Source organism: Rhinatrema bivittatum, chromosome 2 (genome assembly GCF_901001135.1).
Source record: "Rhinatrema bivittatum chromosome 2, aRhiBiv1.1, whole genome shotgun sequence".
Taxonomy (NCBI): Eukaryota; Metazoa; Chordata; class Amphibia; order Gymnophiona; family Rhinatrematidae; genus Rhinatrema; species Rhinatrema bivittatum.
This window is the reverse complement of record NC_042616.1, coordinates 591,293,445-591,308,557: the sequence shown is the minus strand read 5'-3', so window position 1 is coordinate 591,308,557 and position 15,113 is coordinate 591,293,445. Positions and strand designations below refer to the sequence as shown.

At 42.7% G+C, this 15,113-nt stretch overlaps 1 long non-coding RNA gene across 1 annotated transcript in view; it reads left to right on the top strand.

Moving 5' to 3' along the window:
* LOC115086220 overlaps window positions 1-14,840 on the top strand; it is a 136,628-nt gene extending 121,788 nt beyond the window's left edge. The window contains exons 2-4 of the long non-coding RNA XR_003855167.1: window positions 2,183-2,270; window positions 2,751-3,069; window positions 13,949-14,840. This is a non-coding gene — a long non-coding RNA (uncharacterized LOC115086220). The remainder of the gene's footprint in view (window positions 1-2,182; window positions 2,271-2,750; window positions 3,070-13,948) is intronic.
* The last annotated feature ends 273 nt before the right edge of the window (window positions 14,841-15,113 follow it).

Genomic DNA, 15,113 nt, shown 5'->3' with positions numbered 1-15,113 from the left:
TCCCCTTTTTGAAAGTTAAATGCTGTTGCAGTAGATTTAGTTTTGTTTCCATTCCCTCCATTTATTAACTCAAATTTGATAATATTGTTATCACTATTGCCAAGTGGCTCCAACTCTGTTAACCCTCTCACCAAATCCTGTGTTCCACTAAGGGCCTGGTCTAAAATAGTTCCCCCTCTTTTTGATTCTTGTACCAGCTGCTCTATGAAGCAGTCATTTATTTAATCTAGGAACTTTACTTCTGATGTAACATTTAATCTAGGAATGTTCTGATGTAACATTCACCCAGTCAAGAATGGGGTAATTGAAATTTTGTTAGCGTCCCTAATTTCTTTTAGCATTTCATTGTCTGTTAGTTCATTCTGGCCAAGTGGATGATAATATACCCCCACTACTATTTTATTCCCTTTTTCACCTGCAATTTCTATCCATAAAGATTCAACATTGGATTTTGTTTCCTGTAGAACTTCTATCCAATTTGTCTCAATGCTCTCTTTAACATAGTGTCACCCCTCCACCAATTTGATCCAACCTATCATTTTCATATAACTTGTACCCTGATATCACCATGTCCCATTGGTTATGCTCCTTCCACCAGGTCTCTGACATGCCAATTATATCTACCTCATCAGCCAGTGTTATACACTCTAACTCTCCCATCTTATTTTTTGAACTTCTAACATATATATACAGACATTTTAAACTATGCTTTTTTCTTTGTACTAACATCTGCTCATCAGTGGACAGAGGTAATTTGGATTCTTTGTGTCCTTTACTTAAAGGAACCTGGTCCACTTTGTCATTTATTGCAACATTTCTACTGAAATGCCTTATTTTCCCTGTTCTCTTAGTATCTTTCAAATATACATTATTCCGAACCATGCACTTCTGAGTGACTGTCAGCTTTCCCCCATCATCTAGTCTAAAAGCTGCACTATTTCCTTTTTAAATGTTAGTGCCAGCAGCCTGGTTCCATTCTGGTTAAGGTGGAGCCCATCCTTTTGGAAAAGACCCCCCCCCCCCTTCCCCAAAATGAAGCCTAGTTCCTAACAAACCTAAAACCCTCTTCCCTGCACTATTGTCTTATCCATGCATTGAGATTCTGGAGCTCTGCCTGGGTCTGGGTTCATGCACATGGGGATCATTTCTGAGAATGCTATCCTGGAGGTTCTTGATTTCAGCTTTCTACCTGAAACCCTAAATTTGGCTTCCAGAACCTCCCTCCTGCACTTCCCTATGTCATGGTACCCACATGTACCCATATAGCTGGTTCCTCATCAGCACTATCTAAAATTCTGTCTATGTTATTTATTTGTTTATGTATTAGCTGATTTATTTATTTATTTATAGTCACTTATATACCACAAAATCATAATGCATCGATGCGGTTTGCAGCAGGTTGGCAAATTACCAAGCGATCCTCATGTCCAACAGCCACTCATCTATATACCTTCCTAATAATTGAATCACAAACTATAAGGCTATCCTAACCCTTCCCTCCAGGGCACATGCCCATGAAGACCTATCCTTGGTGTGAGAGGATACTACATCACCTTGAGGGCAGGACCTAGCTAAAGGATTGCTTCCTGCCTCATCAAGCTGATGCTCTCTCTTTTCGGCACACTATTACTCCTTACTGAATAAGGGGTAAAGCTAGCGCATCGAAAACACTTGTCCAAATGCGGGTTAACAGTGCGCTCCACCAGAGCGCACTGTACTGTATCGGCCCGTTAATGTGAAACATTTGGCTTACAAAACAGTGATTGTGGGAGCAGACATATCTATAGATACAGATAAAGCATTCGATTGGGTCTCTTGGCCTTATTTGTTTTATACTTTGCAGCATTTTGGTCTGCTGGAACGGTTTGTTGCCTGGTTGAAAGCTTTATATGCAATGCCTATGGCAAGAGTGAAAACAAGTGGAATGACTTCTGCTTTGTTTCCAGTAAAGAGAGGATGGAGGCAGGGTTGTCCTCTGTCCCCTCTTTTTTTTTTTTGACCTTGCAATAGAGCCAGTGGCCCAGGCGATAAGGTACTCAGAGGAGATTATTGGTTTTAGACATAATGACTATAATCATAAAGTCTCGCTGTATGCAGATGATACTTAAATATATTTGACAGAGTTAAGGAAATTGTTGCCTACTTTGATGGAGTTAATTGATAGATTTTTGGGTCATTTCAGGGTACATCATTAATTATTCAAAATCAGAATTGATGTTGTGAGTCCTGCTACGAAGATCTTGAGGGAGGTGCATGTAAAATTATATATGGTAAGTGTGACTTCAGCATGTATGTCTCTGCATATGACCAGCACGACCTGTGAATTTTCAAAGCAGACTTATACATTTTTGAAAATTTGAGCTAATATCTACAGGTACCTTTTACCTGTGGATTTCCTCCTTATATGGACTACTGAAAATTACCCTCTTAAAATTATGATTGTGTTCACTTTATTTCATTTATAGATTAGTGGAATATACATGGCATAATAATATTTAGAGTATATGCACTTAGGAATTCCTACAATATTTAGAGTATATGCACTTAGGAATTCCTACAATACCCAACTGCTAAACAGCAAAGTTGCAATTGAAACTTAGTATTTCAATAATTAAATATTTTGTAAAACATGGCTTCAACACAGACTATCTTCTCAATTAAACCACATGGCAATTGTTTTATGCTCTGGTACAAACCTGATCTTGGTGGTATTTTTCTCATACATATTTATCTATATTCTATATTCTCAGAAACTTCCAATGGGACTTCCCTCTTCACTCGGCTGGAAAAATCTTTTGCAAATGAAGCCATATGTTTGTGCATAACAATAAGAGTACCAAGAGAGAGATACATCTGGTTTATCTGTAATAATTGTCCTGTTCCCTGCCTAAATGAGTATAAGCCTCTGTTCTTGTCTGGAAACTGTTCCAGACATAAATTCCAAAAACATATTTTTAGCCAATGAATTCAAATAAGTTCCTTTATTTTAATCTTCATACATAAAGCTATCTCCGATGCCATCACTCTGAGTGAATCTGAACCCACAGAAGCCAAGCAAGGTCAGGTCTGGTAAGTAGCTTGATGGGATACTATCAGGGAAAAGCAAGCATTGTAGGCTACAGAAGACAGCCACAAACCACTGCAGTACCCTGGTAAGAATGTCATAGTCATATGGTGAGCCATGATCAAGTGTATGAAAAACAAGCTAGGTACTTACTTACCACCATTTAAGGTGTTATCACATAACATTTTTGCAACCTATGGTCTTATCTTAAGATATGAAATTGCTAAATAATCTACAAATGTTATTTGCGCAATCTCTTTTAAAATAGCAATATTACCCCTAGATCCATCAAAATGGTATAAATATAGCTAGAGACTGCACTGTACAAAGCAACTCCTGTTGTTGTGCCCTTTGTCAATTCAAATGATAGAAATTCTTGAGTGATTTCAAATTTGCAGTTAATTCCTCTGACTATGTATACAACAACACTCCCCAAACCAAACCCATTCTGAATTGAATGTGCCCATCTACAGTGCAAGATATATAGAGAGTCTCTCACTCTCTTCCTCTCTCTCTCTCAAAACAATGTGTAGTCATTTCTGATGTTAAATTTTGTGTTAATCTGCGGTAGATGGCCCCAATTTGCATTAACTCCTACCACTTGCAGAACAAATTTGCATGCTAACTTACATTGCGATATTTATCACATGCATTAGACCCATTTAATGTGTGTTCAGGCCCTAACACATTTTTATGAATGACCCAAATAATTTAAATGCTATTACTGTGAACAAACAGTGCTTTACCTGTGAAAATGGGCTTTTTCAAAAATGTCTATTCTGAAAGCAGGTAAAAATATGCATGTATGGCCTCTATGTATCTAAAAACATAGAACAGGATGGCAGATAAAGAGCATATGGCCTAGCCAGTCTTTTAACAATAATGTTTACTGAAGATGATGTTTGGGAGATACCTGTATCAGAGAAGGTTTTCATGGTGATGATTCAGATGACTGAACCAAATCATGGTGAACCTAGAAGATGTGGTAGGCCTGATTGACAAACTGAAGAGTAGTAAATCACCTGGACTGGATGGTATACACCCAGGGTTCTGAAGGAACTAAAAAATGAAATTTCAGACCTATTAATAAAAATTTGCAACCTATCACTAAAATCATCCATTGTACCTGAAGACCGGAGGGTGGCTCATGTAACCCAAATATTTAAAAAGGGCTCAAGGGGGGGTTTCGGGAAACTACAGACCAGTTAGCCCGGCTTCAGTGCCAGGAAAAATAGTGGAAAGTGTTCGAAACATCAAAATCACAGAACATATAGAAGACATGGTTTAATGGAACAAAGTCAGCATGGCTTTACCCAAAACAGGTCTTGCATCACAAATCTGCTTCATTTTTTTGAAGGATTTAATAAACATGTAGATAAAGGTGAACTGGTAGATGTAGTATATTTGGATTTTCAGAAGGCATTTGACAAAGTTCCTCATGAGAGGCTTCTAGGAAAAATAAAAAGTCATGGGATAGGTAGCGATGTCCTTACGTGGATTACAAACTGGCTAAAAGACAGGAAATAAAGAGTAGGATTAAATGGACAATTTTCTCAGTGGAAGGGAATGGGCAGTGGAGTGCCTCAGGGATCTGTACTGGGCTGAGGGGGGATATGATAGAGGTCTAAGATCATGAGAGGTCTTGAACGAGTAGATGTTAATCAGTTATTTACACTTTCAAATAATAGAAGAACTAGGGGGCATTCCATGAAGTTAGCAAGTAACTCATTTAAGACTAATCGGGGGAAATTCTTTCACTCAACGCACAATAAAGCTCTGGAATTTGTTGCCAGAGGATGTGGTTAGTGCAGTTAGTGTAGCTGGGTTCAAAAAAGGTTTGGATAAGTTCTTGGAGGAGAAGTCCATTAATGGCTATTAATCAAATTTACTTAGGGAATAGCCACTGCTATTAATTGCATCAGTGACATGGGATTTTTTTAGTGTTTGGATAATTGCCAGGTTCTTGTGGCCTGGTTTGGCCTCTGATGGAAACAGGATGCTGGGCTTGATGGACCCTTGGTCTGACCCAGCATGGCATGTTCTTATGTTCTTAAATGATCTGGAAAGCAATACGATGAGTGAGGTAATTAAATTTGCAGATGATACAAAATTGTTCAGAGTAGTTAAATCACAAGCAGATTGCAGGAAGAACTTCTGAGACTGGAAAATTGGGCATCCAAATGGCAGATGAAGTTTAATGTGGATAAGTGCAAGGTGATGCATATAGGGAAAAATAACCCATGCTATAGTTACACAATGTTAGGTTCCATATTAGGAGCTACCACCCAAGAAAGAAATCTAGGCGTCATAGTGGATAACACATTGAAATCGTCGGTTCAGTGTGCTGCGGCAGTCAAAAAAGCAAACAGAATGTTGGGAATTATTAGAAAGGGAATGGTGAATAAAATGGAAAATGTCATAATGCCTCTGTATCGCTCAGTGGTGAGACCGCACCTTGAATACTGTGTACAATTCTGGTCACCGCATCTCAAAAAAGATATAGTTGCAATGGAGAAGGTACAGAGAAGGGTGACCAAAATGATAAAGGGAATTGAACAGCTCCCCTATGAGGAAAGACTAAACTGGTTAGGACTTTTCAGCTTGGAGAAGAGATGGCTGAGGGGGGATATGATAGAGGTGTTTAAAATCATGAGAGGTCTAGAACGAGTTAATGTGAATCAGTTATTTACTCTTTCGGATAATAGAAAGACTACGGGGCACTTCTTGAAGTTAGCATGTGGCACATTTAAAACTAATCGGAAAAAGTTCTTTTTCACTCAACGCACAATTAAAATCTGGAATTTGTTGCCAGGGGATGTGGTTAGTTTAGTTAGTGTAGCTGTGTTTAAAAAAGGATTGGATAAGTTCTTGGAGGAGAAGTCCATTAACTGGTGTTAATTAAGATGACTTAGAGAATAGCCACTGCTATTATTAGCAACAGTACCATGGGATAGACTTAGTTTTTGGGTACTTGCCAGGTTCTTATGGCCTGGATTAGCCACTGTTGGAAACAGGATGCTGGGCTTGATGGACCCTTCGTCTGACTCAGTATGGCATGTTCTTATGTTCTTAAAGGGAGCATTCCTGAAGGTGGGATTGGGGAAGAGTCTGTACTTATATGCATATTTTGGATTCTTTAAAAGCATGCATATAATTTTCTTGAAAAATCTACCCACAGAAATTAGCAAGTGTAAATAATTTGCCTGGGTATTTTCCCTGGAATATTAGTATAAAATCTATGGGTAAAAAGTACCAATGTGGGCATTTTTTAAATTACTCCTTAGGGCTGAATTTTCAAAAGATTTATGTGCACGGAAATGTCATATGTGTGTGTATGTGAAGCGTTTGTGCGTAAGTCATATTTTCCATACAGGTCATATATGTTCATATACACTTTCATGAGCAAATATAGGTGAGGAAAAAAAGGCCATGTTAGTGGTGTATCTGGGCATATTTTGAATATATGCATGTAAGTTGCTTTTAAAATAAAGCACACAGACACAAATGTTATAAAAATTGCGCAAATAAATTTATTACAGCTATATTATGCATGGTGTTTTTTGTCCAGGCGTTTCATGGACTGGCTTCTCAAGGTGAGTGAACATGGCAGCAGACTAGGAGAAGAAACAAATGGGGTAGGAGAGCTAACTAGCAAACCCTTGCCCAAAACGGTGTATGTTAAGAAGACAATTTTGGTTGAGACTCTCATGCAGAGATTTAGGGGAACCTTTCTCTGAAAATCACAACATTGCTGATAGGGTATGATTGGGAAAGATTGAGCCATACTGGGGAAGAAAGGTAGAGACACTGGGACCCACCGGTCCATAGTGAGGGGGAAGTGTGTGGTGGAGAACCAAACGTCTAAATGACTCTAATAGGCTTATGGCACAATGGTTGAGGAGGGAAAGAGAATAGAGAAGGAGGAAAAGGTACCCCTTACAGAGAACATACAGGTAAGTTCTCTGTAAGGTACCCCTTCCCCAGGGTTCCCTACTTCCTCTTTGTGCCCTTAACGCCAATCCCTTCCTATACCTTAACGCCATTCCCCTCCTACTCCAAAATAACATACCTATTTCACTTGTATATGTCTGTTGCTTGTTGATTGTATATCCCGCCTATCTCTGCTTCGAGGCAGTCTGTTGCTTGTTGATTGTATATTCCCGCCTATCTATGCTTCAAGGCGGTACTCTGGACTGGTTTTTCAGTTGTCTGCTGTTCATTACATCCTACCCTTATGCCTGCTCCCAGCTTGGTTCCCACTTGTTTATATACCTTTTGTTCCAGTTCTAATATTCCACTGTATTAGTTGCACCAGTTACACCAGTTGCTCCAGTTGTACCAGTTTTTAGTTTGTTTCTACTATTTTTCCACTGTTCCATGTACTGCCTTTAAGCAAAGTTTACTGTTTACTGTAAACCGAGGTGATCTGTATCTCATACAGGATGTTGCGATCCCCCCTGCTGCTGCGCTGCAAGAGGTCTCTTACCTTCCTCCAGAGGCCTAGCTGCTCCTGAGGCATGCCTGTGGCTTGCAGCCTCAGTGTTTGGACTTCCTGTTGGGCGACGCCCTTCCCTAGGGGCTGGCCCGCAGCTCTCTAACCTAGTTATAGGACCAGCGGTGGGCGGTCCTGGCAAGCTCCTCCCAGGGAGTTGCCTTCTACCTCCAGTATTTAAGGACTTTCTGTTCACTGTGTCTGGGCCTTCGGATTGGGTTACACAGTTGCCTGTGGCCTCTCCCGATCCAGGTCCTCCGTGACTACGACTCTTGCTTGTCGTCAGCCTGCCTTGACTCCGGTCCGAGACTCCGACTCCTGCTTGTCTTCAGCCTGCCTTGACTCCGGTCCGTGACTCCGACTCCTGCTTGTCTTCAGCCTGCCTTGACTCCGGTCCGTGACTCTGACTCCTGCTTGTCTTCAGCCTGCCTTGACTCCGGTCCGTGACTCCGACTCCTGCTTGTCTTTGGCCTTTGATCAGGCCTTACAGTTGGCTGTAACCGTGCTGATCCAGGTCTTCCATGATTCCTAGTCCAGTGTCCTTGCCTGATGTCTGCTCCTGTTTCTGCCAGCCGAGGGGGCTTTGGATGTGAGTATCCCAGCATCGGAGTTCCTGCTCGCCTGGGTCTTCCCCGCACCCTCCTTCTCAGCGTGGTCCGCGACCAGCCTTCCTAGGCTGTGTAGGGCGCGTCTGGGACAGGGTGGTCCGCGACTCAGTCCCACGGGCGGGCTGAGTAGGGCGCCCTGATGGACAGTGCAATGTTCCCGTCCAGCCTTGTCTTCAGTGTCTGCTTCAGCCCTTGTCCGGATGTCTACCTGTCTCTGCCTTGACCTGGTTCCTGAGCCTTCTGTCCTGTTGGGCCCTGGAGTGGCCAACAGGAGGGATTCGTCCCACGGGCTCTTGAGCTTCTGCCAGCCGAGGGGGCTTCGGATGTGAGTATCCCAGCATCGGAGTTCCTGCTCGCCTGGGCCTTTCCTGTGTCTCGCTTCAGCCCTTGTCCTGATGTCTCCGTCTTGCTTCAGCCTGCTTCTGCCCCGTCTGATGTCTTCTGTTTAAGGACTCTGTCTGCCCTCGCCTCTGTCCGGCCTGCTGCCCATTGCCGTTCCCTGCGGCAGGTCCGAAAGGGCCGGGAACAGTCGGAGGACCGTTCATTAGTCAACTTCCCCGTGTTGGCTACCATGGGCATGCAGGTCCGGCTGAGGGTCGGACTCCCTGCTTCTGTTCCTGCCTGCCTGGCTCACCATGCCTGCTCAGCTCACCTCCCACGGTGTGGCCTTGGGCTCCTCCTGGGGTCCTGCCGTGGCCCAAGGGCTCACCACCCGCCCGAGACGACCGCGCCCGCGCGCGCTCGTAACACAGGAACCGCGGTATATAAAAATCAAAAATAGATAAATAAATACAGGATTAGGGCATAGTTTTTGGATCTGTCAGAAGAGCAATTCTTGTGCAGATTCAGGTTCAACAACGAATCCATACTGCACCTATGCCAGCTGGTGAAGCAGGATCTGTACCCTTCCACCTACAGGGTTCATGACCTGATAGTAGACTTCAAGGTCACTACCATCCTGGCATTTTTGGCTACCAGGCATCAAGCGGTCATAGCTGGAATAAGCCAGTTAGCCAGGTCACAGTTGGATTAAGCCAGTTAGCCACCTCCACATTTATTGAGTAGTTCCTGGCTGCATTTCTCAGAAACAAAAGTCACAATATAATATATACATCAGCTTGCCCCCACCTTCCCTCCACTGAGCTGCAGGGAAACTATGAGGTGCCTGTTATAGTTAGTGAGGTTTGGGTGAACCCTTGGACACTGTGGCAGCTGACCACACCCACAGGGCGAAGTCCCATGAGGGGCCACAGGTCAGGCTCAGCTCTGGACACACAAACACAGATAGTACTTAATTTAGACAGTTTGAGAAACCACCAGAGGTGGCAGTAGTGAGTAGAAGAAGTAGCCTGGCTGGGCTAGTATTCACCAGGGCGCTGGAACAGCGGTTTCTCCAGTAGCAGTGCTGTAGTGGAGAGAACTGAGAAAGTGAGTACAATAGAACATTGAAAGAGTCCCAATTATGGAGAAGCCCCGAGATAGGGAGAGCTGGCCCTCAAGGAGCGAGTACCAGATCCCTGGAGGTAGAGAGACTTGTTGGCAAAGTACTCACACAGCAGTTCCACGTAAGAGATGGCACTGGCGCTGGAACGGGGGCAGGCTCTCGAGGAGTGAGTACCTGGTTCCAGGGAGACAGCTCTGAGGAGTGGATGATAGTAGTACTCACTGATGGTGTCTGTAGCAAATTCTTCCAAGTAGAAGAGGAGATAGATGCAGGAAGCGGGTCAGGGAACATGGGCCCTCGAGGAGCGAGTACCGGTTACCTGACAGCGACCTGAAAGAAGCAAAGAGTCCCCCGAGGAGTGGGTACACTGTTAGCAGAAAGAGTCCAATGGAAGTTGGAAGGCAGAGTAGCTGGGTACGGAGAGTGAATCCCATCCATAAGATTACCCTTGCTAACTCAACAGCTAGCAATAAACAGTAGGCTTAAATATCCGGGCAGCGTGATGTCATCACAGGGGGACACCCCTGAGGAACGCACCAATGAGGAAATAAGAATGAGGGCCGCGCGGCACATGCGCCCTTAGGTACCTGAAGAGCATGGTGGGAGGCAGTGCCCAAGCTGGTCCAGGGACGCCGGAGAGGACGGCAGATGGACGCCGCGGCAGCCAGGAGTCCGTGAAGAGCAGGAGGAGTCGCAGAAAATGAAAGGTAAGCAGAGTGAAGTCGTCAGGAAGTGATGGTTGCAACAGTGCCAGCCTTCCTCCCTGGCCCTCCATATCCCCAAAAAACCTTATTTATTACTGCTGGGAGCGAAGGACCTTTGCGCCACTCCTGGTGCCTTCAGCACTGCTCTGAGACAGCGCTGGAATTGTAAGCTGGATCATATGGTAACACTTCCAGCACTGCCTCTGTTAGAGGAGCAGGGCAGAGGTTCCCTCACTCTTGGCAGTAAAAAATAGGGAATCAGGGAATGGGGTGTCATAATCTGTTATGTTGATGGGAGGAGCAATCAGATAGGAGTAGCAATCTGATGTATTCTGTAGGCGGAGTAGCAATCTGTTGTTATAGACTGCTGGAGATAGTAGTGGGTGGATCCTTAGGCCAGTGGCAGATGACCACGCCCCCGGGGGAAGATCCCGAGAGGGACCACCGGCTAGGCTTAGAGTGTGGAGACAGACACACACTAGTTCTTTTATTAAACAGGTCTTGAAACCACCAGAGGTGGCAGTAGTGAGCTGAAGTGTCCAGCAGGGCTGAAGTCCCTCAGATACTGGAACAGCAATCCCTGGATGGCTGAGCTGTTGAGAAACTGTAGACAGTGAGTAGGCAGGGTATGCAGAGTTCATAAACAGAACTTAGATGACAATACTCACATATTGGTCTCAGGGAGCTCTGGAGCTAGAAAGAATAGGCCCTCGAGGAGCGAGTACCTGGTTCCAGGGAAAGCTCTGAGAGAGCGATGGTAACTCACAATGATGTAGACAGTGATGGCTTCCAGGCAGAAGAGAATCAGCAGGTAGTCAGGAACGAGGGCCCTTGAGGAGCGAGTACCGGTTCCTATCTGTAACCTGAAAAGCGAAAAGAGAGGGGGCCCCCGAGGAGCGGGTACCTCTGGTAAGTCCGAGGAGGCAGAGTAGCTTAGGCAAGGTAACCAGAGTAAACCTTGTCCTAACCCGAACCCCTGCTAACTCGGTTTGTCAGCAATAACAGAGACCTTTAAATATTGGAAGTGGATGATGTCATCTCAGGGGGACGCCCCTGAGGTTTGCGCCCTTGCTGGTACTTCACTAGGAGAGCGTGTGCGCATGCGCGCCCTAGGCTTCAAGCCACATGGCAGATCTGCAGCGTCGAGCCGGTCCGGGGATGCCAGAAAGAGGCGGCAGGGAGACGCCGCGGCAGCCAGCCATCCTTCAGACCTGGAGGGAGTCACCACAGAGGTAAAGAGGGCGGAGTGGAGACGTCGGGCAGCGATGGTCGCAACATGGGGAGAGTCGAAGGAGGGGAAGGGAGAGACTGGTGCCTCATAGCTTCCCTGCAGGTGGGTGGAGTGGAGGGTGTAAGCCAATCTTTATATTTTGCTAACATCAAAACAGGGGTCCTGTCCTAAAATTCCCATACTTTTCAAGTTTTGGAGGTAAGCACACTATGGCTCAACAGGGGATTGGCCTGCTGACCCTTTTCTTTCTTTTGACTCTATATGTCAGCACTACTTAGCCAGATATCTTTTTAAGATACCCGGTTAAGTAGCACGTTATCCTGCCACACGAAGCTGGATAACTTAGATGAATATATGTGATATTCAGCTAAGTTAGCCCTATAACTCAACTCCTCTCTGGAATTCTATCTGGCTAAATTATAGCTGAATAACTACTTATTCAGCTATAATGTAATTGTTTATGCGGCTGAATATGCCTAGGTTAGGGCTGTTGGGGCTGTTCAGCTTGGAGAAGAGATGGCTGAGGAGGGATATGATAGAGGTCTTTAAGATCATGAGAGGTCTTGATCGAGTAAATGTGAATCGGTTATTTACACATTCAAATAATAGAAGGACTAGGGGGCATTCCATGAAGTTAGCAAGTAACACATTTAAGACTAATCGAAGAAACTTCTTTTTCACTCAACGCACAATAAAGCTCTGGAATTTGTGGCCAGAGGATGTGGTTAGTGCAGTTAGTGTAGCTGGGTTCAAAAAAGGTTTGGATAAGTTCTTGGAGGAGAAAACCATTAACGGCCATTAATCAAGTTTACTTAGGGAATAACCTCTGCTATTAATTGCATTAGTAGCATGGGATCTTCTTAGTGTTTGGGTAATTGCCAGGTTCTTGTGGCCTGCTTTGACCTCTGTTGGAAAACAGGATGCTGGGCTTGATGGACCCTTGGTCTGACCCAGCATGGTAATTTCTAATGTTCTTATGTTCTTATTTTGACATTTCGTCAGATAATTTGTGAGTGGTTTTTGAATATGGACACAACAGTTTTTCAATAGAATACTGGAGTACCAATGATGTTAACAAATTTAAATTTAGGCTTGGAAAGGTCAACATTCAAAGGCATTTAGCCACGTGACTTGAAAGTTATCCAGCTAAATGCCAAGTTTTGATTATCCAAAGCACTTATCTGGCTATTTAAAAAATAATTACACTCAAGCGGGCCTAGTGTACCTCCATCCACAAGTGCCTGCTGGCCCAATCCTTCAATCCTCCCCCAAGGTCCCCCCAAACATTGAAAAATATATATTTTGAAAGTGATGGATTGCTGCCCTTCTCTCCTTCCCCCCCCCCCCCCCCCCCCCCCGCCCTGGTATAGACTTTATCTCTGGCCAACTCCTTTACCCTCCTCCCCTTCCCCTGTCACTTCTACCAGCACCCTCGAAGGTGTCAAGCTAGCTAGCCTTTACTAAAGAAAAGTAAGGAATCATCTAGAGATGAGTGGTTTAGGAAGTGGTAGTTTCTAGTTTGAGTGATAAGAAAGTCTATCTCTTCAGGAGGCAGAGTAGTGACTCCCTGAGACACTAGGGGGAGTTCTGAGTTGGAGTGTTTTGGAAATGGAATGAGAGATATCTCGCAGGAAGCTTGGGAAGGCAGCCAAAGAGTTGCAATCTGCCATGGGCTCTAAGGTTCTGTGGGAGAGAGAAGCTCCCTTGTAAGGGTAAAAAGCCATCCAAGAAAATTCATAACCCTAGCCTACATGGAGAGGATTGTATGGGATAATATGCAGTTATACTGTTCAGGATCTTGCCAGCTACTTGTTATTTGGATTGGCCACCACTGTTAGAAATAGCATATATGGCTCGATGGACCCTTGGTCTGAATTAGTATGGAAAATTTGTATATTCTTAAATTCTTATTGCTTCTTTATTTCAATCAACAGGTCACATTGTGACCAGCTTTAACAGATTTTTTAATGTATTTTCAAGTAAAAGAAAAGATATACAAGAATAGTGTTCTTTTGGAGAAAACTTAATAATTGATAGTACTATAAAACATTAATCTCAACTTAAGGATTTAACTACAGTTAAATATTCTATCAAAAAATTATTTAAAAAAATATATATATATTCTATCAAACATTTATTCAGCTCTCAAAAGAAGCAGGATCCAATCTTAAATAGCTGAAAACAACATTTTTGCCAAATAGTCATGCCCCTCCACTGCCAATAATACAATGTACAACTTGGTCTTTCATATGCATTCATTTATCAAGTTTTAGCAGAACACATAATTTATGTTTTAAGATTTTTATGATTTATGTTTTAAGTTTATATATCTGTGATGATATATTTTTAAGTGTCTGTTTTCTTTTCTTTACCTTGTATAGTGATATTATTTTTACTCTTTTTAGCAGATATCTTCTGATGCTTCGGGAGTAAGAGAATGCCAGACAGGAACATGTTCTGACTTTGTTGCTAGGAAAGTTGTGATGCAAGGTTGCCTTCTCTTGTCTTCTGCTTTTGCCTTCAGACTGTCCTTGGTGATTCACTGAGAGCAACTTCAAACTAGATAAGGAATGCATCCTTCAAACATGAAACGTTTGTGAAGGCTCCACTTATCCCCTCTCCTACAGTGTCTGTATTTATAAGAAGTGTTAGCTTTTTCTACTTTAATAAATTATTTGTTCATTGACAAGTGAATGCATTGAGGCAACAGTCATGAATGTGACTAAGCATTGAGGAAGAAGTGAGAGGTGACAAAGTTGCGACAGTTGGGTTCTGAAAATGAGATGAAATCCTTCATCAGCTCTACTGATTTATGATGTGATCCCAGAATCTTCAACTGATAATTTACTTGTTTTGTTGTCAATATATGAGTGCATTATTTAAAGAAAAAATAAGGATTATTATTATATCTTGCATGCAATTCATATATGCAAATGACTGAGATATGTAGCCCATTTCTTTAAGCATAACTTGAACAGGAAATGATAGTGCATCCACTTGCATGGACAAGGAGCACTAGTGAACTTTACCCCATGATTGCATAAATATTTGTTTTATGAATTTATAGTACACATATTTTTAGAATTCAAGTTATAAAACCAATATCTACCTATGAAAATCAAAACTGATAAAATATTAAAACCTCATAATCTGTTCATCATAGAGTGTCTGAAATGTGGCATTCTTACAGGAATATAATTCACTGCTGAATAATTAGTTATCTCAGATCCTAAGGATTTTAATGCGACTATATGATAATGTATTCAACTTTTGTACAGATTTTAATTATACATGTGATGTCTAGACTTTCTTTAAACTTTATAAAAACTAATAAAGTTTGATTGATTATGAATAATCATTTTGCAAAAGATACAAGTCAGCATCTAAGTTGGGTCAATGGCAACCAGACCAGCCTGGATGGTTCATTACTGTCTGTAGTTATTTTATCCATCTAGAATAAAAATCATGTTTTCTCTTTATCTTTATAAATAGATAATGCTGAAAATCATAAAATGATTTTTGCTATAAAAAATATGGGATGGACAGCTTCATTTATCATTAATTGTAAAA